This window comes from Limanda limanda, chromosome 15 (genome assembly GCF_963576545.1).
Source record: "Limanda limanda chromosome 15, fLimLim1.1, whole genome shotgun sequence".
Classification (NCBI taxonomy): Eukaryota; Metazoa; Chordata; class Actinopteri; order Pleuronectiformes; family Pleuronectidae; genus Limanda; species Limanda limanda.
In genome coordinates this window covers 7,150,557-7,172,153 of record NC_083650.1, presented here as the reverse complement: position 1 = coordinate 7,172,153, position 21,597 = coordinate 7,150,557, and the positions used below count along the sequence as shown (strand labels likewise).

At 41.5% G+C, this 21,597-nt stretch overlaps 9 non-coding genes across 9 annotated transcripts; all 9 read left to right on the top strand.

Moving 5' to 3' along the window:
- Positions 1–2,816: 2,816 nt before the first annotated feature.
- trnag-gcc (transfer RNA glycine (anticodon GCC)) lies at positions 2,817–2,887 on the top strand. The gene has a single exon. It is a non-coding gene; the product is annotated as a tRNA-Gly (tRNA).
- Positions 2,888–3,299: 412 nt separating this feature from the next.
- On the top strand, positions 3,300–3,370 carry trnag-gcc (transfer RNA glycine (anticodon GCC)). The gene has a single exon. It is a non-coding gene; the product is annotated as a tRNA-Gly (tRNA).
- A 411-nt stretch (positions 3,371–3,781) lies between these two features.
- On the top strand, positions 3,782–3,852 carry trnag-gcc (transfer RNA glycine (anticodon GCC)). Its single transcript has one exon. It is a non-coding gene; the product is annotated as a tRNA-Gly (tRNA).
- Positions 3,853–4,747: 895 nt separating this feature from the next.
- Positions 4,748–4,818, top strand: trnag-gcc (transfer RNA glycine (anticodon GCC)). Its single transcript has one exon. It is a non-coding gene; the product is annotated as a tRNA-Gly (tRNA).
- Positions 4,819–5,231: 413 nt separating this feature from the next.
- trnag-gcc (transfer RNA glycine (anticodon GCC)) lies at positions 5,232–5,302 on the top strand. Its single transcript has one exon. It is a non-coding gene; the product is annotated as a tRNA-Gly (tRNA).
- Positions 5,303–6,192: 890 nt separating this feature from the next.
- trnag-gcc (transfer RNA glycine (anticodon GCC)) lies at positions 6,193–6,263 on the top strand. The gene has a single exon. It is a non-coding gene; the product is annotated as a tRNA-Gly (tRNA).
- Positions 6,264–6,676: 413 nt separating this feature from the next.
- Positions 6,677–6,747, top strand: trnag-gcc (transfer RNA glycine (anticodon GCC)). The gene has a single exon. It is a non-coding gene; the product is annotated as a tRNA-Gly (tRNA).
- Positions 6,748–7,160: 413 nt separating this feature from the next.
- On the top strand, positions 7,161–7,231 carry trnag-gcc (transfer RNA glycine (anticodon GCC)). Its single transcript has one exon. It is a non-coding gene; the product is annotated as a tRNA-Gly (tRNA).
- A 3,812-nt stretch (positions 7,232–11,043) lies between these two features.
- On the top strand, positions 11,044–11,114 carry trnag-gcc (transfer RNA glycine (anticodon GCC)). The gene has a single exon. It is a non-coding gene; the product is annotated as a tRNA-Gly (tRNA).
- Positions 11,115–21,597: the final 10,483 nt, after the last annotated feature.

Here is a 21,597-nt window from a genome sequence, read left to right as displayed (position 1 = left end):
ATATGGGCGTCTCCAGTTCAATTTGCTGCATGTCTTCACTCTCTTCCCCCACAATTCCTGTGCCCAAAGTAATAATCAAACGATTGCATAAGTCTCCAAACAGGTCAGTTATACACAAGGCTATATCTAAAGTTATAGAGAGCGGCTGCAGGTCCTGGAGGACACGTGAACTTCTGCATGCATTAAACAACAAGGAAACGTGTTGGTGTCAAGAAGCACCTGGCTGCTCCACGTGTAATTAAAAGAGAGAGTTTACAGCCTCCTCAGGACAACAGAGGGGACTGACAACTGCCACCGTGTGACTTGGTGCAAATCCTTAATCGTTTTCCTCCTACATGAAATCCATTGTCTCACCTAGCTATGGACCAGTGTTAATCTACAAAGCTCTTCACATTTATTAGCCAAAAAATACATGTATATCTTCTTTCACTGACTGTTTACTATTCCCTGTTAGTGCAGAGCAACTACACGGACACTAAAAAGACTGCCTGTGAATATTGTGTTGCAGGATTCATGCACCCTGCGTGAGGTTGATGCAAGAGCTGTGAGCTATTATGAAAAAAAAAAAATGGGGCTACAACTTCATTGAATGTTGAGGCAAAAGAGGGAGAATGTTTACTGAGTCTTCTTCTGATATTATGTATCAAAACAACCTTGCAGCAAACTCTTCATCCCTCTGTGGTAAATGCTTAAAGTGACTCAGTATCTAATCACCTGCTTGTAAGGGCTTTGCAAGAGCCTCTGAAGCCTCAGTGAGTGTCTCACAAATGGCTTTTTCTTTTTGATGAAGTGATAGTGTGGAGGAGTGTACATTGTCTCCAGCTGTAACTCTGAATGCAAGAATGCGAAGGAGGGAGGCCCTTTGTGTGTGAGTGCGTGTGTGTGTGTGATTGAGAGAGACAAAAAAAGACAAATATATACAGGGAGACAGACGGGAAAAGAGTGTGTTTCGTATGGTTGAACCACATTTGAGATTCAGCCAAGGTCATCCGCTTACTTCTGACATACATGGAGCCAGACTGAGCCTCTCACTTGGACGCTCTCCATCTGCTACCACTGATAAGCCCGGCTGTACTCCATGTGCAGCTGATAGTCACTGTGGCTCTGTATTGTGTGGATATATAGTTTGATTAAACCACATAAGGATTTTCTTGGATTCGCAATAAAGAGAACGCAAGTCTCACATGTACAATAGAGGCCTAAAAATAATATAACGAAGATCTACCATTCTTCGGTAGTTCTAAAGGATATTTCTCTATATGTATACTTTAATAATGTACTGCAGCAAAAAAGTAGCCCTCTGCAGTCACACCTCCTGCTCAGTAATTTCACAGAGAGGATCATTCCAGCCACAAAGGTGGACTTTGATATTCTGCTAGTTGGTTTATGCATATCAGCCGAGAAACTCGATTCCAGGCAATCAAAGAGGGTTGAATCTGCTTCACCCTTAATAAGAACTGACCTGGCCTAAGTGGACTGAGGTTAATAGGTGTGTGTGCAGCAGGTTTGCTCTGCTTTCTCCTGATCAACAGTCAGGAAGTACCCAGCGAGCCACAGCCTCCCTTAAAAAGTTCTCTGAGAGAATAAATTATATCTTTCTAGCTCGTTAGTGTGAGCATGTTTCAGTTTGTACTTTTCTATATGGCAGCTGTTTAGATGAACTTGTAAACACTTGAATTCAAGACTACGATCCGGGTAAGGTCAACAGTTCCTGCAGAAACATTTGGGAGATAATAAATACTGTATGAAACTGTTTGCCCAATGACCTCATAGTTCATACTAGAACCCCGTCTACTGTCAGAGCGAAATTCTGAAGTAGTAGGTGTATCGTTCATCAGCATTGGTGGTTCAGTAGTAGAATTCTCGCCTGCCACGCGGGAGACCCGGGTCCGATTCCCGGCCAATGCAATAACTTGACCCAATTTCCCCTTGCAATGAACAAGGTATAGTGATTTTAAGAAGCTTTGTTTGTCCCCTGTTGGATCTACATCACATTTGCTGATGTGTTGGGACTGTTTGGGTATTTCCAAAAATTGATGAATAAGAAACAGTGCATTGATATGGAGAGATTGGGACTATTTCAACATGTATCTTGATATGTCAAAGAGTAATTCATGGATCTTTGTTGAAAAGATCTAACATATTTAGGGAACTAATAACTGTTAGTCTGTTCATTATGGTGCAGCTTGATTGATATTGAATTTAAGGGGACTGTTGGGGGACTGTTGGCCCCTGGTGGTGGTATGTGCTCAACCAATGCCCTCATAGTTCATAGTAGAACCCCTTCTCCGGTGAGTGGTAAATTCTACAGTTGGTTATGCAGGTTTCATCAGCATTGGTGGTTCAGTGGTAGAATTCTCGCCTGCCACGCGGGAGACCCGGGTCCGATTCCCAGCCAATGCAATAGCTTGACCCAATTTCCCCTTGGAATGAACAAGGTATAGTGATTTTAAGAAGCTTTATTTGTCCCCTGTTGGATCTACCTCACATATGGCGGTCTGTAGGGATGCTTTGTGTATTTCCAAAAATCGATGAATAAGAAACAGTGCATTGATATGGAGAGATTGGGACTATTTCAACATTTATCTTGATATGTCAAAGAGTAATTCATGGATCTTTGTTGAAATGATCTAACATATTTAGGGAACTAATAACTGTTAGTCTGTTCATAATGGTGCAGCTTGATTGATATTGAATTTAAGGGGACCGTTGGCCCCTGGCTGTGGTATGTGCTCAACCAATGCCCTCATAGTTCATAGTAGAACCTCTTCTCTGGTCAGTGGTGAATTCTACAATTGTTTAGGCAGGTTTCATCAGCATTGGTGGTTCAGTGGTAGAATTCTCGCCTGCCACGCGGGAGACCCGGGTCCGATTCCCGGCCAATGCAATAGCTTGACCAAATTTCCCCTTGGATTGAACAAGGTACAGTGATTTTAAGAAGCTTTGTTTGTCCCCTGTTGGATCTACCTCACATTTGGCGGTCTGTTGGGATGGTTTGTGTATTTCCAAAACTCAATGAATAAGAAACAGTGCTTTGATATGGAGAGATTGGGAATTTTTCCACATTTATTTTGATATGTCGAAGAGTTATTCATGGATCTTAGTTATAAATATCTAACATTTTAGGGGAATAATGAATATGAGTGTGTTTAATATGGTGCAGCTTGATTGATATTGAATTTAAGGGGACCGTTGGCCCCTGGCGGTGGTATGTGCTCAACCAATGCCCTCATAGTTCATAGTAGAACCCCTTCTCCGATCAGTGGTAAATTCTACAGTTGGTTAGGCAGGTTTCATCAGCATTGGTGGTTCAGTGGTAGAATTCTCGCCTGCCACGCGGGAGACCCGGGTCCGATTCCCGGCCAATGCAATAGCTTGACCCAATTTCCACTTGGATTGAACAAGGTATAGTGATTTTAAGAAGCTTTGTTTGTCCCCTGTAGGGTCTACCTCACATTTGGCGGTCTGTTGGGATGGTTTGTGTATTTCCAAAACTCAATGAATAAGAAACAGTGCTTTGATATGGAGAGATGGGAATTTTTCCACATTTATTTTGATATGTCGAAGAGTTATTCATGGATCTTAGTTATAAATATCTAACATTTTAGGGGAATAATGAATATGAGTGTGTTTAATATGGTGCAGCTTGATTGATATTGAATTTAAGGGGACCGTTGGCCCCTGGCGGTGGTATGTGCTCAACCAATGCCCTCATAGTTCATAGTAGAACCCCTTCTCCGATCAGTGGTAAATTCTACAGTTGGTTAGGCAGGTTTCCTCAGCATTGGTGGTTCAGTGGTAGAATTCTCGCCTGCCACGCGGGAGACCCGGGTCCGATTCCCGGCCAATGCAATAGCTTGACCCAATTTCCACTTGGATTGAACAAGGTATAGTGATTTTAAAAGAAATGTTTGTCCCCTGTAGGGTCTACCTCAAATTTGGTGGTCTGTTGGGATGGTGTGTGTATTTCCAAAACTCAATGAATAAGAAACAGTGCTTTGATATGGAGAGATTGGGAATTTTTCCACATTTATTTTGATATGTCGAAGAGTTATTCATGGATCTTAGTTATAAATATCTAACATTTTTAGGGGAATAATGAATATGAGTGTGTTTAATACGGTGCAGCTTGATTGATATTGAATTTAAGGGGACCGTTGGCCCCTGGCGGTGGTATGTGCTCAACGAATGCCCTCATAGTTCATAGTAATACCTCTTCTCTGGTCAGTGGTAAATTCTACAATTGTTTAGGCAGGTTTCATCAGCATTGGTGGTTCCGTGGTAGAATTTTCGCCTGCCACGCGGGAGACCCGTGTCCGATTCCTGGCCAATGCAATAACTTGGCCCAATTTCCACTTGGATTGAACAAGGTATAGACATTTTAAGAAGCTTTGTTTGTCCCCTGTTGGATCTACCTCACATTTGGCGGTCTGTTGGGATGGTTTGTGTATTTCCAAAACTCAATGAATAAGAAACAGTGCTTTGATATGGAGAGATTGGGAATTTTTCCACATTTATTTTGATATGTCGAAGAGTTATTCATGGATCTTAGTTATCAATATCTAACATTTTAGGGGAATAATGAATATGAGTGTGTTTAATATGGTGCAGCTTGATTGATATTGAATTTAAGGGGACTGTTGGCCCCTGGCGGTGGTATGTGCTCAACCAATGCCCTCATAGTTCATAGTAGAACCCCTTCTCCGATCAGTGGTAAATTCTACAGTTGGTTAGGCAGGTTTCATCAGCATTGGTGGTTCAGTGGTAGAATTCTCGCCTGCCACGCGGGAGACCCGGGTCCGATTCCCGGCCAATGCAATAACTTGGCCCAATTTCCACTTGGATTGAACAAGGTATAGACATTTTAAGAAGCTTTGTTTGTCCCCTGTTGGATCTACCTCACATTTGGCGCTCTGTTGGGATGGTTTGTGTATTTCCAAAACTCAATGAATAAGAAACAGTGCTTTGATATGGAGAGATTGGGAATTTTTCCACATTTATTTTGATATGTCGAAGAGTTATTTATGGATCTTGGTGGAAAATATCTAACAATTTTAGGGGAGAAATTAATATGAGTGTGTTTAATATCGTGCAGCTTGATTGATATTGAATTTAAGGGGACCGTTGGCCCCTGGCGGTGGTATGTGCTCAACCAATGCCCTCATAGTTCATAGTAGAACCTCTTCTCCGATCAGTGGTCAATTCTACAGTTGGTAAGGCAGGTTTCATCAGCGTTGGTGGTTCAGTGGTAAAATTCTCGCCTGCCACGCGGGAGACCCGGGTCCGATTCCCGGCCAATGCAATAGCTTGACCCAATTTCCACTTGGATTGAACAAGGTATAGTGATTTTAAGAAGCTTTGTTTGTCCCCTCTAGGGTCTACCTCACATTTGGCGGTCTGTTGGGATGGTTTGTGTATTTCCAAAACTCAATGGATGAGAAACAGTGCTTTGATACGGAGAGATTGGGAATTTTTCCACATTTATTTTGATATGTCGAAGAGTTATTCATGGATCTTGGTTGAAAATATCTAACATTTTTAGGGGAGTAATGAATATGAGTGTGTTTAATATGGTGCAGCTTGATTGATATTGAATTTAAGGGGACCGTTGGCCCCTGGCGGTGGTATGTGCTCAACCAATGCCCTCATAGTTCATAGTAGAACCTCTTCTCCGATCAGTGGTCAATTCTACAGTTGGTTAGGCAGGTTTCATCAGCGTTGGTGGTTCAGTGGTAAAATTCTCGCCTGCCACGCAAGAGACCCGGGTCCGATTCCCGGCCAATGCAATAGATTGACCCAATTTCCACTTGGATTGAACAAGGTATAGTGATTTTAAGAATCTTTGTTTGTCCCCTGTAGGGTCTACCTCACATTTGGCGGTCTGTTGGGATGGTTTGTGTATTTCCAAAACTCACTGAATGAGAAACAGTGCTTTGATATGGAGAGATTGGGAATTTTTCCACATTTATTTTGATATGTCGAAGAGTTATTCATGGATCTTGGTTGAAAATATCTAACATTTTTAGGGGAGTAATGAATATGAGTGTGTTTAATTTGGTGCAGCTTGATTGATATTGAATTTAAGGGGAGTGTTGGCCCCTGGCGGTGGTATGTGCTCAACCAATGCCCTCATAGTAGAACCCCTTCTCCGATCAGTGGTAAATTCTACAGTTGGTTAGGCAGGTTTCATCAGCATTGGTGGTTCAGTGGTAGAATTCTCGCCTGCCACGCGGGAGACCCGGGTCTGATTCCCGGCCAATGCAATAGCTTGACCCAATTTCCACTTGGATTGAACAAGGTATAGTGATTTTAAGAAGCTTTGTTTGTCCCCTCTAGGGTCTACCTCACATTTGGCGGTCTGTTGGGATGGTTTGTGTATTTCCAAAACTCAATGAATGAGAAACAGTGCTTTGATACGGAGAGATTGGGAATTTTTCCACATTTATTTTGATATGTCGAAGAGTTATTCATGGATCTTGGTTGAAAATATCTAACATTTTTAGGGGAGTAATGAATAATAGTGTGTTTAATATGGTGCAGCTTGATTGATATTGAATTTAAGGGGACTGTTGGCCCCTGGTGGTGGTATGTGCTCAACCAATGTCCTCATAGTTCATAGTAGAACCCCTTCTCTGATCAGTGGTAAATTCTACCGTTGGTTAGGCAGGTTTCATCAGCATTGGTGGTTCAGTGGTAGAATTCTCGCCTGCCACGCGGGACACCCGGGTCCGATTCCCGGCCAATGCAATAGCTTGAACCAATTTCCACTTGGATTGAACAAGGTATAGTGATTTTAAGAAGCTTTGTTTGTCCCCTGTAGGGTCTATCTCACATTTGGCGGTCTGTTGGGATGGTTTGTGTATTTCCAAAACTCAATGAATGAGAAACAGTGCTTTGATATGGAGAGATTGGGAATTTTTCCACATTTATTTTGATATGTCGAAGAGTTATTCATGGATCTTGGTTGAAAATATCTAACATTTTTAGGGGAGAAATGAATATGAGTGTGTTTAATATCGTGCAGCTTGATTGATATTGAATTTAAGGGGACCGTTGGCCCCTGGCGGTGGTATGTGCTCAACCAATGCCCTCATAGTTCATAGAAGAACCCCTTCTCCGATCAGTGGTAAATTCTACAGTTGGTTAGGCAGGTTTCATCAGCATTGGTGGTTCAGTGGTAGAATTCTCGCCTGCCACGCGGGAGACCCGGGTCCGATTCCCGGCCAATGCAATAGTTTGACCCAATTTCCCATTGGATTGAACAAGGTATAGTGATTTTAAGAAGCTTTGTTTGTCCCCTGTTGGATCTACCTCACATTTGGCGGTCTGTTGGGATGGTTTGTGTATTTCCAAATCTCAATGAATAAGAAACAGTGCTTTGATATGGAGAGATTGGGAATTTTTCCACATTTATTTTGATATGTCGAAGAGTTATTCATGGATCTTAGTTATAAATATCTAACATTTTTAGGGGAATAATGAATATGAGTGTGTTTAATACGGTGCAGCTTGATTGATATTGAATTTAAGGGGGCCGTTGGCCCCTGGCGGTGGTATGTGCTCAACGAATGCCCTCATAGTTCATAGTAGAACCTCTTCTCTGGTCAGTGGTAAATTCTACAATTGTTTAGGCAGGTTTCATCAGCATTGGTGGTTCCGTGGTAGAATTTTCGCCTTCCATGCGGGAGACCCGTGTCCGATTCCTGGCCAATGCAATAGCTTGACCCAATTTCCACTTGGATTGAACAAGGTATAGACATTTTAAGAAGCTTTGTTTGTCCCCTGTTGGATCTACCTCACATTTGGCGGTCTGTTGGGATGGTATGTGTATTTCCAAAACTCAATGAATAAGAAACAGTGCTTTGATATGGAGAGATTGGGAATTTTTCCACATTTATTTTGATATGTCGAAGAGTTATTCATGGATCTTAGTTATAAATATATAACATTTTAGGGGAATAATGAATATGAGTGTGTTTAATATGGTGCAGCTTGATTGATATTGAATTTAAGGGGACCGTTGGCCCGTGGCGGTGGTATGTGCTCAACCAATGCCCTCATAGTTCATAGTAGAACCCCTTCTCCGATCAGTGGTAAATTCTACAGTTGGTTAGGCAGGTTTCATCAGCATTGGTGGTTCAGTGGTAGAATTCTCGCCTGCCACGCGGGAGACCCGGGTCCGATTCACGGCCAATGCAATAGCTTGACCCAATTTCCACTTGGATTGAACAAGGTATAGTGATTTTAAGAAGCTTTGTTTGTCCCCTGTAGGGTCTACCTCACATTTGGCGGTCTGTTGGGATGGTTTGTGTATTCCAAAACTCAATAAATAAGAAACAGTGCTTTGATATGGAGAGATTGGGAATTTTTCCACATTTATTTTGATATGTCGAAGAGTTATTCATGGCTCTTAGTTATAAATATCTAACATTTTTAGGGGAATAATGAATATGTGTGTGTTTAATATGGTGCAGCTTGATTGATATTGAATTTAAGGGGAGTGTTGGCCCCTGGTGGTGGTATGTGCTCAACCAATGCCCTCATAGTTCATAGTGGAACCCCTTCTCCGATCAGTGGTAAATTCTACAGTTGGTTAGGCAGGTTTCATCAGCATTGGTGGTTCAGTGGTAGAATTCTCGCCTGCCACGCGGGAGACCCGGGTCCGATTCACGGCCAATGCAATAGCTTGAACCAATTTCCACTTGGATTGAACAAGGTATAGTGATTTTAAGAAGCTTTGTTTTTTTTCTGTTGGATCTACCTCACATTTGGCGGTCTGTTGGGATGGTTTGTGTATTTCCAAAACTCAATGAATAAGAAACAGTGCTTTGATATGGAGAGATTGGGAATTTTTCCACATTTATTTTGATATGTCGAAGAGTTATTCATGGATCTTGGTTAAAAATATCTAACATTTTTAGGGGAGTAATGAATATGAGTGTGTTTAATATGGTGCAGCTTGATTGATATTGAATTTAAGGGGACCCTTGGCCCCTGGCGGTGGTATGTGCTCAACCAATGCCCTCATAGTTCATAGTAGAACCTCTTCTCTGGTCAGTGGTAAATTCTACAATTGTTTAGGCAGGTTTCATCAGCATTGGTGGTTCAGTGGTAGAATTCTCGCCTGCCATGCGGGAGACCCGTGTCCGATTCCTGGCCAATGCAATAGCTTGACCCAATTTCCACTTGGATTGAACAAGGTATAGTGATTTTAAGAAGCTTTGTTTGTCCCCTGTTGGATCTACCTCACATTTGACGGTCTGTTGGGATGGTTTGTGTATTTCCAAAACTCAATGAATAAGAAACAGTGCTTTGATATGGAGAGATTGGGAATTTATCCACATTTATTTTGATATGTCGAAGAGTTATTCATGGATCTTGGTTGAAAATATCTAACATTTTTAGGGGAGTAATGAATATGAGTGTGTTTAATATGGTGCAGCTTGATTGATAATGAATTTAAGGGGACTGTTGGCCCCTGGTGGTGGTATCTGCTCAACCAATGCCCTCATAGTTCATAGTAGAACCCCTTCTCCGATCAGTGGTAAATTCTACAGTTGGTTAGGCAGGTTTCATCAGCATTGGTGGTTCAGTGGTAGAATTCTCGCCTGCCACGTGGGAGACCTGGGTCCGATTCCCGGCCAATGCAATAGCTTGACCCAATTTCCACTTGGATTGAACAAGGTATAGTGATTTTAAGAAGCTTTATTTGTCCCCTGTTGGATCTACCTCAAATTTGGTGGTCTGTTGGGATGGTTTGTGTATTTCCAAAAACTCGATGAATAAGAAACAGTGCTTTGATATGGAGAGATTGGGAATTTTTCAACATTTATTTTAAAATGTCGAAGAGTTATTCATTGATCTTGGTTGAAAATATCTAACATTTTTAGGGGAGTTAGGAATATGAGTGTGTTTAATATGGTGCAGCTTGATTGATATTGAATTTAAGGGGACTGTTGGGGGACTGTTGGCCCCTGGTGGTGGTATGTGCTCAACCAATGCCCTCATAGTTCATAGTGGAACCCCTTCTCCTGTCAGTGTTAGATTCTACAGTTGGTAAGGCAGTTTTCATCAGCATTGGTGGTTCAGTGGTAGAATTCTCGCCTGCCACGCTGAAGACCCGGGATGATTCCTGGCCAATGTAATATCATTACCTAATTTCTCCTTGGAATGAACAAGGTATAGTGATTTTAAGAAGCTTTATTTCTCCCCTGTTGGATCTACCTCACATTTGGCGGTCTGTTGTGAGGGTTAGTGTATTTCCAAAAACTCGATGAATAAGAAACAGTGCTTTGATATGGAGAGATTGGGCCTTTTTCAACATTTATTTTAATATGTCAAAGAGTAATACATGGATCTTTATTTAAAAATATCTAACATTTTTAGGGGAGTAATGAATATGAGTGTGTTTAATATGGTGCAGCTTGATTGATATTGAATTTAAGGGGACTGTTGGCCCCTGGTGGTGGTATGTGCTCAACCAATGCCCTCATAGTTCATAGTAGAACCCCTTCTCCAGTCAGTGGTAAATTATACAGTTGTTAAAGCAGGTTTCATCAGCATTGGTGGTTCGGTGGTAGAATTCTCGCCTGCCACGCGGGAGACCCGGATCCGATTCCCGGCCAATGCAATAACTTGACCCAATTTCCCTTGGAATGAACAAGGTATAGCCATTTTAAGAAGGTTAATTTGTCCCCTGTTGGATCTACCTCACATTTGGCGGTCTGTTGGGATGGTTTGTGTATTTCCAAAAACTCGATGAATAAGAAACAGTGCTTTGATATGGAGAGATTGGGACTACTTCAACATTTATCTTGATATGTCAAAGAGTTATTCATGGATCTTGGTTGAAAATATCTAAAATTTTTAGGGGAGTAATGAATATGAGTGTGTTTAATATGGTGCAGCTTGATTGATATTGAATTTAAGGGGACCGTTGGCCCCTGGTGGTGGTATGTGCTCAACCAATGCCCTCATAGTTCATAGTAGAACCCCTTCTCCGGTCAGTGGTAAATTCTACAGTTGGTAATGCAGGTTTCATCAGCATTGGTGGTTCAGTGGTAGAATTCTCGCCTGCCACGCAAGAGACCCGGGTCCAATTCCCGGCCAATGCAATAGCTTGACCCAATTTCCCCTTGGATTAAACAAGGTATAGTGATTTTAAGAAGCTTTGTTTGTCCCCTGTTGGGTCTACCTCACATTTGACGGTCTGTTGGGATGGTTTGTGTATTTTCAAAACTCAATGAATAAGAAACAGTGCTTTGATATGGAGAGATTGGGAATTTTTCCACATTTATTTTGATATGTCGAAGAGTTATTCATGGGTCTTAGTTACAAATATCTAACATTTTTAGGGGAATAATGAATAAGAGTGTGTTTAATATGGTGCAGCTTGATTGATATTGAATTTAAGGGGAGTGTTGGCCCCTGGCGGTGGTATGTGCTCAACCAATGCCCTCATAGTCCATAGTAGAACCCCTTCTCCGATCAGTGGTAAATTCTACAGTTGGTTAGGCAGGTTTCATCAGCATTGGTGGTTCAGTGGTAGAATTCTCGCCTGCCACGCGGGAGACCCGGATCCGATTCCCGGCCAATGCAATAGCTTGACCCAATTTCCACTTGGATTGAACAAGGTATAGTGATTTTAAGAAGCTTTGTTTGTCCCCTGTAGGGTCTACCTCACATTTGGCGGTCTGTTGGGATGGTTTGTGTATTTCCAAAACTCAATGAATGTGAAACAGTGCTTTGATATGGAGAGATTGGGAATTTTTCCACATTTATTTTGATATGTCGATGAGTTATTCATGGATCTTGGTTGAAAATATCTAACATTTTTAAGGGAGTAATGAATATGAGTCTGTTCAATATGGTGCAGCTTGATTGATATTGAATTTAAGGGGACTTTTGGCCCTTGCTGGTGGTATGTGCTCAACCAATGCCCTCATAGTTCATAGTGGAACCCCCTCTCCTGTCAGTGTTAAATTATACAGTTGTTAAGGCAGGTTTCATCAGCATTGGTGGTTCAGTGGTAGAATTCTCTCCTGCCACGCGGGAGACCCGGGTCCGATTCCTGGCCAATGCAATAGCTTTACCCAATTTCCTTTGGAATGAACAAGGTATAGTTATTTTAAGAAGCTTTATTTGACCCCTGTTGGATCTACCTCAAATTTGGTGGCCTGTTGGGATGGTTTGTGTATTTCCAAAAACTCGACGATTAAGAAACAGTATATGTGTGATAAAAATGAAACACTGCTGTGACATGGTGATACTGGGAATTAGCCATGATGAAGGTGTACACCTGGAACAGAAATCTGGTGCTTGGATCAATTAACTATAGACATTTTTCAGCGACTTCATTAAACTTCCACTTCGCTAAAATAAAATCCAAATAAAATTAACTCTGCTAAAAAAAGCTTTTTAAAATCTGAGTACAGTTAAAAGCAGTTTCCCATTATTAATCAATGATCTGAGAACTATATTTATATATTTGTTAAGGTTTCCAAAACTTTAGGAGAAAACTGTGCATATTTGAACAATAAAACAACATTAATCTGTTCTCGTATATTGTTATTTTTTCTGTGTATACTTGTGTAATCTTTCCATGAAACAATATACCACGGAGAAACAGAGAGCCTTTGAAAATTTGCCAAAAGGAAAGCTTTCTCACCCGCTCACATTTGTGAAGAGCCATGTCTCTTGAGAGTTCAGCACAGAGACAATATCTCTACTGTCACAGCTAATTTCAGGACACATTCAAGATTTCTTCAATCTTTGTTTTCAGACATAGCAGCGCTGAAGGCATAGCAGGACACTGTGACCTCACAATAAACCTGCATTGGTGCCAGGCAGTTGCCAAGCTCCTCAAAGTGATGATCCAAATATAAACATGAAGGTCATCCCAACAATGACACTCAAAAAGAGTACTCAAACTGACTCTTTTAAATATGTACTAGACAACAACTAAATAAAGGTTATGAATGATGTCAGAAGCTGCAACTCATTTTCATATCAGCCATCCATACCACTTATCCTCTATCATGTCATATCAAGACAAATAAATTAGCAGGATTGTATAAATATATATGGCAGTTCCCTAAACATGCACCACAAGAGGCCTGTTTAATTTTTCAGAATCATTATACTTTGGTGATTGCAAGGCTGACACCCTATCTTGCCAAGACAAAGAAAGTAAAAATCAATTCCTTGATCTCCAAAGTTAATCAGATCCACACATGAGGACGCACATGCTCAACACAAGCTTTACGAGCTAGTTCAATCATAGATTGGCAAAAGAACAACAAGGAAAGCAAGACATGCAAGAACAGATATATACAATGCTGTAATGAAATTAATCAAAAATGCTTCATCACAAATGGAAGAGTGAAGGATACACATGAGGCCTCAGGAATACAAGAGTTGGTGATTGAAATTGAAATTAATAAACTTTGAATTTTCTCTGTCCTTTTTCCACCAAGTTCTTTTAGCAGGGATACTCATGATGACTGTGGCATTGACAGCAATGACCCTGTGGTGCAAGTAATACCAACATTGAAATAATAGCTGATTGTGAACACAGTAAACAGCTCTTGAAAGGTCTGGTATCTGCTGGGTTAACATTTGAATGGCCTGCTGAAAGGCCCCTCAGATAAAAAACCTTTTGTCATTTTAGCAAATGACTCACGGTCATATTAATGAGATTTCTGCATTGAATCGGGACGGGCAAACACAAAGGTATAACACACAATTTCCTTTGTTTATCTTGCTGACGGCACTCAGACAAGGTCATTGGTTGATGACCCTTCGTGCGGGTCCAGATATGAAAGCTTCAAATACATCACTAACCACGTTGTAGTGGCTGAGAAGCACAGTCAAAATATCCCCACTTATCTCCTCAAATAGAGCTTACATTCACGGCCATAATTTTTTATTGGTTTTCAATCAATCAATCAATCAAATTTTATTTGTATAGCCCACATTCACAAATCAAAATTCGTCTCATAGGGCTTTAACATTGTGTGACATCCTCTGTCCTTAACCCTCAACAAGAGTAAGGAAAAACTACTAAAAACCCTTTTAACAGGTAAAAATATGTAGAAACCTCAGAGAGAGCCACATGTGAGGGATCCCTCTCCCAGGATGGACAGAAGTAAAATAGATGTCAAGTGTAGGAAAACATGATCGGGATTAAAGTTTTTTAGCAGCATCAATGAGGGTAAACATTTTTGAAGGATAACTTCAATACTATAAGATTAAGATTTACATGCTTTTCATGTTCATAAAACACATCACTTTCCTCATTGCTGCATCTCCTCTTTTCAGCCTCTGTCTGAAACACTTGGTTTTAGCTCCCGTCGCTTTACGCCCCCCCCTCAAATATAGTTGGATCATTTGCCCTCTCAAGAGGCACAAGTGCTGTATTATATTCTCTTTAAAAAGGGTGGGAATTACATTATGAGAGCTTTATGGGAAATAATAACAGTTTGAACCTCGGTGAAGTGATTTCCAGAATGTGCCACTTCACTGAATTCCCTCTAATATAAATTAGGTCTCTGACACTTCATGCCGTTGCTGAATTTACATATACTACTTCACATCCACCTCCATTATCCGCCCATTGATCCTGGTGGAGCAAACAATGTCACGTAATGACAGGTCTAAGCTATGTCATGTCAAATTACATACAAATGTATTCATGTAAAGTGCTTTAAATAAACAGGTTGTTCGGTGCAAGAGTGCCTGCGTCATCGTCGGAGGGACTGGGACTTGAATGGGTGGAGAGAAGTTATCTGCCCTGGGTGTGAATTAAAAATCAGAGCTTGGTCTCCTCATCATTAACCCTTCACAGCTGCACTGACCTTAGATGTTCATCTGATTTCGTCATGTTGTGGCGACTATGGAAGTGGAATGGGGTGAGCGTGCGGGGGTGCCCCTTTGATGTTGCAATGCAAAATGTCTTTTATCTCTCGCGGAGCGTTTGAGACCGGGCCAGCTGTCCAAAAACTCGATTAGAGCGACTCTGAATGTGAACCGACAGCATAAGAGGAGGCGTGAGGCACGGAGGTGTGATCAGCAGAGGGGAAGAAATAAATAAATGTAACTCCACCAGGACAAAGGAGCCACAAACTGAGAAACACAAACACAAAGAACAGGTTTTTAAGATGGAATCTGCACTTTTTTAAACTGAAATCAGCAGCAGTGTGTCCGTCCACTGTGTCTGGTGGCAACATCACCCCAAAAACAACCAAATCTTTATTTATCTCTGAATGTCTGATATACAGCTGGAGTACAAATAAGCTTTTTATCGAAGTTCATGTTAGTGGTTAATGTTCTGTTTGATGAATAATTGAAGACAGCCTGCTTGACAAACGTTGAACAGGGTGAAATTCTTCAGTCCATTAAGTCAGCCATCAGCCGGGGTGTCATCACGACATGTACCACGAAAGTAGCATAAAATAATTCGGAAACCCAGAAGTTAAAAGCTCTTAGCATGTTCAAAAAAGCTGTGTGGGAAGTGTCCCCCATGAAGTGTACTGTGCCCTCGAAACAAGGTGAAAAGGGAAGGGAGAAAAGGTATGAGTGAAGAGTAGGAGAATGGAGGGGATGACAGGAAGAAGAGGTGGATTATGTGTGTCTGCATCCTTGTGCATCTGTGTGCTGTGTATATGAACAGAACTGGCAGACCCCTCCGCCTGCATTCTTTCATGACTGTGAAAAGATGCACTGCAGCCCGGGCGAGGAGGGAGGAAAGACGAGAGGGGAGGAGGTGGGGAGGAGAAGAAGCAGAGGCATGGCTTTTTACATTAGGCCTTTCATCTCTCTCCTGCCATCGGTCATCAGAAATGGGAGAACACCGGCTCCCCGACACCGCACTCCGTTCCAATTCCATTTAGCTCAGGACCGGTTGAGGCTCAAAAGAATGAGAAAATAAAGCGTTTTTTTTTGTATGATGTCCCAAAAGGAGCAAAAAGAATTATTCATGCAGGAAGGAATTTAACTGCATTGTCTCACCGCCAGGACCAACAGAAATAATGTTCTTGGTTTTCAAATAAAGACGAAAGCTAAGAAGAGAAATCAGACGAAAGCTATTTCTAAACTAAACCACTAATAGTCATGAAGTTCTTCCTGTGGACTCCAAAAAACAGAAGAGGAAACTTATCGTGAAATCTGATTTCCTTGGTTTTTGTGTGTCTCATACAAACAAACGATGCAGAAGAAGACAGTCTTTTCTCACATATTAATGACACTTAGTGGGTGTTTTTTTGAATAAATCGTGGCCATGATTCAACTTGCAAAATGCTGAGAAGTGTTTGTTGTTTCAAGTAGAAGCTCGGAGAGAATCATACGTTTGCCAGTGTTGTGAAAACTTGTCTTTAGAAATCACAGGCGCATCATCTTTGGGGCCATTTGTTTTCCTTCTCCCAAGTTGTTTGTGCAGTTTGACCTTATAATCCTGCACAAACAGAAAGTCATAAACAGAACGGAGCAGAAACAGGATTTTCACTCAGAGAACTTATTGAAAGAACAAGCAATAATGGAGGAGACGTCTGAGCTGTGTCTGTTCAGCATTTTTAAAGAGAAAGTCGAATATTTAAACCAATAATTTTCCAGACAGAAATGAAATAAGCGACACAATCATAAATCTGGTGAATTGAGTTGTAAAATAAAACTTCCCAGTAATCCTAGAAACTAAAAGACAGCATGTTGATGCATCTCGGTACAGATCTGTATGCTAACGCACACCGGGGATAACAGACAGGTATTCTTCACCCGTCTCCAGAAAGCAGCAGTGAGCCGGAGTCATGACAGCTGAAGGGTTACTACCAATTAGACTGGCTGTGTCTCTATGCCTGTGTGACTGGGGGGGGGGGGGGGGGGGGGGGCAGAACAGCTGAGCCCCTGCCACAGGAGGTAACAAACAGAAAAGACGAACAGCAGTGGTCTTATCGGGGAAAGAAGAAAAATCTCCTCAGAATTACAGAATAGAAAAACAGAAAGAAGACGAGAAGCAGAAGAGAGTGAGATTTAGAAATTGAGCCTCAGAGGTTTAGGGACTAAAACCAAAGTATAACAGTAACAAGCTACCTGCTGGCCGGTGTTAAGCAGAGCAGTCATCTTCAGAAATCACACAGTTTCACAATAACAACTATAACTTCAAGAATACACTCAATGGAGTTTACAGGACAATTAAAGAATGTCAATAGGGAACTGAAAGGGCACTTTAGGGTATGTATGTGCTTTCACAATGTTACCAAGAGCTTGATGACATGCACTGAAGTCTGGACATTTTCCTGGTTGTTTGTGGAGGGATGTGTATGAGAACGCAAATGCATTAGTCAGTGGCTCCAGACGTTTTGTGGAACTTTTCCTGCCAGCGCCCTGGTGAAAAACATCTAGCCGAAAGGGTAATTCTGGCACTTGTCCGAACCCAATTCTTTCGAATAGTTTCCAGAGCTCATGTCTGAAAACAGGTTGTGCTTTGGTTCATGATTTTTTTTATAGCGCAGCTGCCTCACTATCCAGCGGGACACCAACCACCTTATCTGTGGGGCACAGTTTATTATCCAGTGAAGAGATAATGATGCTGAGGTGCATGCCTCCGCAATAACAACACTCTGATTCCAACAAGGCATTAATGAGAAGTTTTGAGACTAATTAAAACACACTGTGTATGTTCAGTGAGAGACACTCACTTAAACTACTTCAGTGACCAAAGTGTTTCTAACCTGTCTGTCTGTCCTCTCATCGACATCTACCGTCATCCTCAAATCCGTTTAATATTGGATGTTATTTAACACTATTACAATTACTCACTATTTCCATTACCTTTGGCTCTTTATTTGAACGATTTATCTGACTATTTAAAACATTTAAACATTACTTTTACATATTTAAGATAAGATAATCCTTTATTCCGCACACAGCAGGAAGAGGACATTCAAAAATCATCGTCATAAATAAAGTAAAGTAATAATAAGTAGCAATACTACATGGAATAAAAGCGATATATACAACTGTAAAAAGATTTCATATAAATGCATGTAAATACAGCTTTTATAAATCATATTTCTAATCATATTTCACATCTCTCTACACAGCCCCAGGGGTAAAAGTGTCCCTGGTTGGAAACCACTGTGTCATGAGATATAGCCTCTTTAATGATTGAGAGGGCATTTTGTTTGAAAGAAAGAAAATGAAAAGATCACCTCCAGCAATGCTCTGTCGCCCACTGTAGAACAAAAACTCATCTGTTGTTCAAAGCCTGAGAAATACCTGCAGCACAGATGAACAGGAGGTCGGGAAATAATCAGAGTCAATAAAATTATAAAAATGCAAAGCAGCCAAAACAAAACGCATGATAGAGCACGGCACAACTGCCTTATTAGAAAACAGCCACCCAATCAACGTGTAAAGGGATCCATAGTTTACTGGATGGGTGAGACAAATATAGAGAGGTTCATGCCTCTTCACTTTCTTTGTTTCGTCTCTGCTCGGCTGGATCAAGAGTTAATTCTGCTCCGAGTGACTGTGGGCTGCAAGTGACAGCAGTGAATTAATGATTCATTATGCCCAGTGTAAGCAAACACTGAGCCGGGGAGGGAGGAAAATGGATTTACACACACCCAACGCCAACCATGACATCTTCTCAGCTATTCAAAAATATCCAGATACCCACGTAGAAAGATCTGAAAGCAGCAGATCAGGTTTGTAAAACCACAGCATATTATTACTTTTTCAATAAAACTAAACCTTCCAACTTTCAAAATGGGTTTTTCAGGGGCACAGACTTTTATTGAAAACCTACTCCCTAGGAAATCTAAAACCCCAAAACTTCCATGTTGATAATCATTCATTATAAATGTTATACTTTGCTTTCTCCGCCTGGGGCTGCCTTGAAAATGAATTACCCACACTTCTTTTTTATTCAGGCCAGTCACTGAGTCCTCACTACATCTTAGCCTCGCCATATGTTTTGTGCTACAAGATGAAGGATTAAGAAGTTAGGAATCGATGGAGTCTGCGGGGGGGGCTTGATGCTAGAGAGGACGTCATTAAAGTTTGATCCAACATGTAAAAGTTTGGGATTATTAATGCTGAGAAAACTGCACAAACGCAGTGCTTGTACGTACAAGCATTTTCCATTAAGAGACACGCTGCTGGTCTGTGCTTTGGGATAGTTTGTCCCTCACACATCTGAACGCTTCTCCAGGCTAAGACCTTGTGGCATAGCTATAATACTAAAGTTTTTTAAGGTTCACACATGTCTGCAGCCCTCTTAATCTCCTGTGTTCACAGATCACCTCGGGGCCATAAATTCAGCCGAGCATCACAGATTAGAGTCTTGCTTCTCTAGTTTCTATTTTAGGAGGTGTTGTTCAAGTTCACAAATGTTATATCATCCTTTTCTGTTACCTTTATTTCATTTCGTTTTCCTCTCTTCGCTGACATAACCCAAAGTAAAAGAATGAGTGAATTCTTACATAGGTAGAATTCTTCTTTAAGTCAAGAAAGGGTGATATAAAATTATGCTAGCTTGTAAAATCCCCAATTATAAAATTGGTGTCTTTTCTGGCTTATGAAAGTTAATGTATCAAAAAGCTGATGTACACATTTTAAACAACACATCAACAGATGCTACAATCTTTCACACTCCAGAGATGTGAGGTTGGAAACGGGTGGTCTTGTTCAGACAGGACTTATGAGCAGGTTGAATTCGGACGCACTTATGTCCAATGGCCTTATGGCTGTACATTTGCATATGTCATTGTGATGGATGAGGGAGGGAGCAAAGATCGAATGACCTCAGTGTTCCGAGAAGCCTCGTGTGAGGTTAGCTCCCGTCCTGTCACTTCTGCTGACTGATGGTCGCAATGAACGCAAACATGCCTCTGCAATCACAACGATAAGGCTCAACGGGGGGGGGCTGGTGGTGGGGGGGGGGGGGGGGGTAATCAGTGCGAAGTGTGTACACAATTTTGTAATTTACCTATTAAAGAGAAAGAGTAAATGCGATGAGTTTGTTTCGAGTCAGCAGCACTCACAGTGACTGGATAAATATTGGTGCATGTTATGCGGCGAGTAGCACAGATAAAAATGGAAGTGTTTGCAGGCACAGCACGGTGATGCACCCAGCGGGGGTGCACTCTCCATAAGACCTCTTCCACATTCAGTTCCCACAATTCAATTTCAGTTTACCAGGACACACATGTGGTGATTGAGGAGGAGAAAACAGGCGCAGATTCCGAGACTCATGGGAAGACTCCACATTCACATTTTTCGAAAGTACGCATAAATTTAGAAAAGGAAATCCACGTGAGATACAGCAATAATCCTCAATGACCAAAAGTGTGTATCGGGGAAGTGAAGAGCCGATTTCAGACATGAACCCTGGAGAATGTCTGCACTCTAGGGTTTGGAGTTCCTCACGAGTTTGCCTTTCACATATGAAAAACACAGCAGGAGATTCTTAGACGTGTTCACAACAACTGAAAAGTCTCCAGAGTGTTCAAGCGAGTCGTGGCGCAGCATGCAGGAGGCAGGGCATCAAAATTCCACACAGCAAAACATGTTTTTGTTTCCAGCACATCCACACCAGCGGTGGCCCTTGTCACCAAAAGCTCTTGAATCTCATTGGCTTTCCAAGTTGAAATCTATGTGGTTATATATTCTATATATATATATATGTATATATTTTTCACTATTTTTTTTGCCTCTGTTTTATGTTAGAAGTGTCTTCAACAAGCCCACACCTTTGCAGTGAATCCTCCAGCTCATTTCCTGCTGTATCATATGGGCTCAGTCGGACGCTATACAGAGTTTTTCCTCGGGGTCTGGCAGGAGAAACTCTGAACAATGTCCACAGAAACTGACCCGGACATTGGCGTTCTCACACAAAACCCACCCAGATGAATTCAGAAGATTATCCAGATTTTAGAGCATGCTTGAAAGCAGCTGAATTGAATCGGAAGAATTTGAATCGTGGGAACTGAATGAGGAGTATATTCTCTAAATGAAGGTTCTAGAATCACAATTCTGTCCACCATCTAACCTTTCAGCTGCTCAGAGCCACACTGAGCAGGGAGATAAAAATAATTTGGTTCCGACACCAACGCGTGAGCTGAAGAATCTCGACTGTCTGGAAACTCCAGGGTTCTCAGTATTCTTGGCCTGTTAATGTTAGCATTCAGCGACGGAGCATTTCATACAACAGGCCAGAGGCTCTAACTCTCCTCTCCACCAAGACGCTTGCATAAATTACCAAGAAATCTGGCAGTAACATGATCAACCTTCTTTACACTTGCACGGGACAGTGCTTGGAAACTAACAATGGAATTAAGGATCCCTAACACTGGATCGAGAACAATGAAAATAACCTCTACCATATCCTGATTATGATATATGGAGAGCAAAGGGCTGCACTCAAACTTTCTACCATAGCTGAGACGCAATAAAAGGGGTCATTACAAAAGCAAGGAAATGACTTGGACTCTGTTTCACTTGCGCTCCAAAGATCCGTCGATCATTTCTGGGGCAATAATAAACAGAGTGGCGGCGAGGGAGTCACAGGGTTATTCCGCTCCCCTGGTGGTTCTCAGCAGT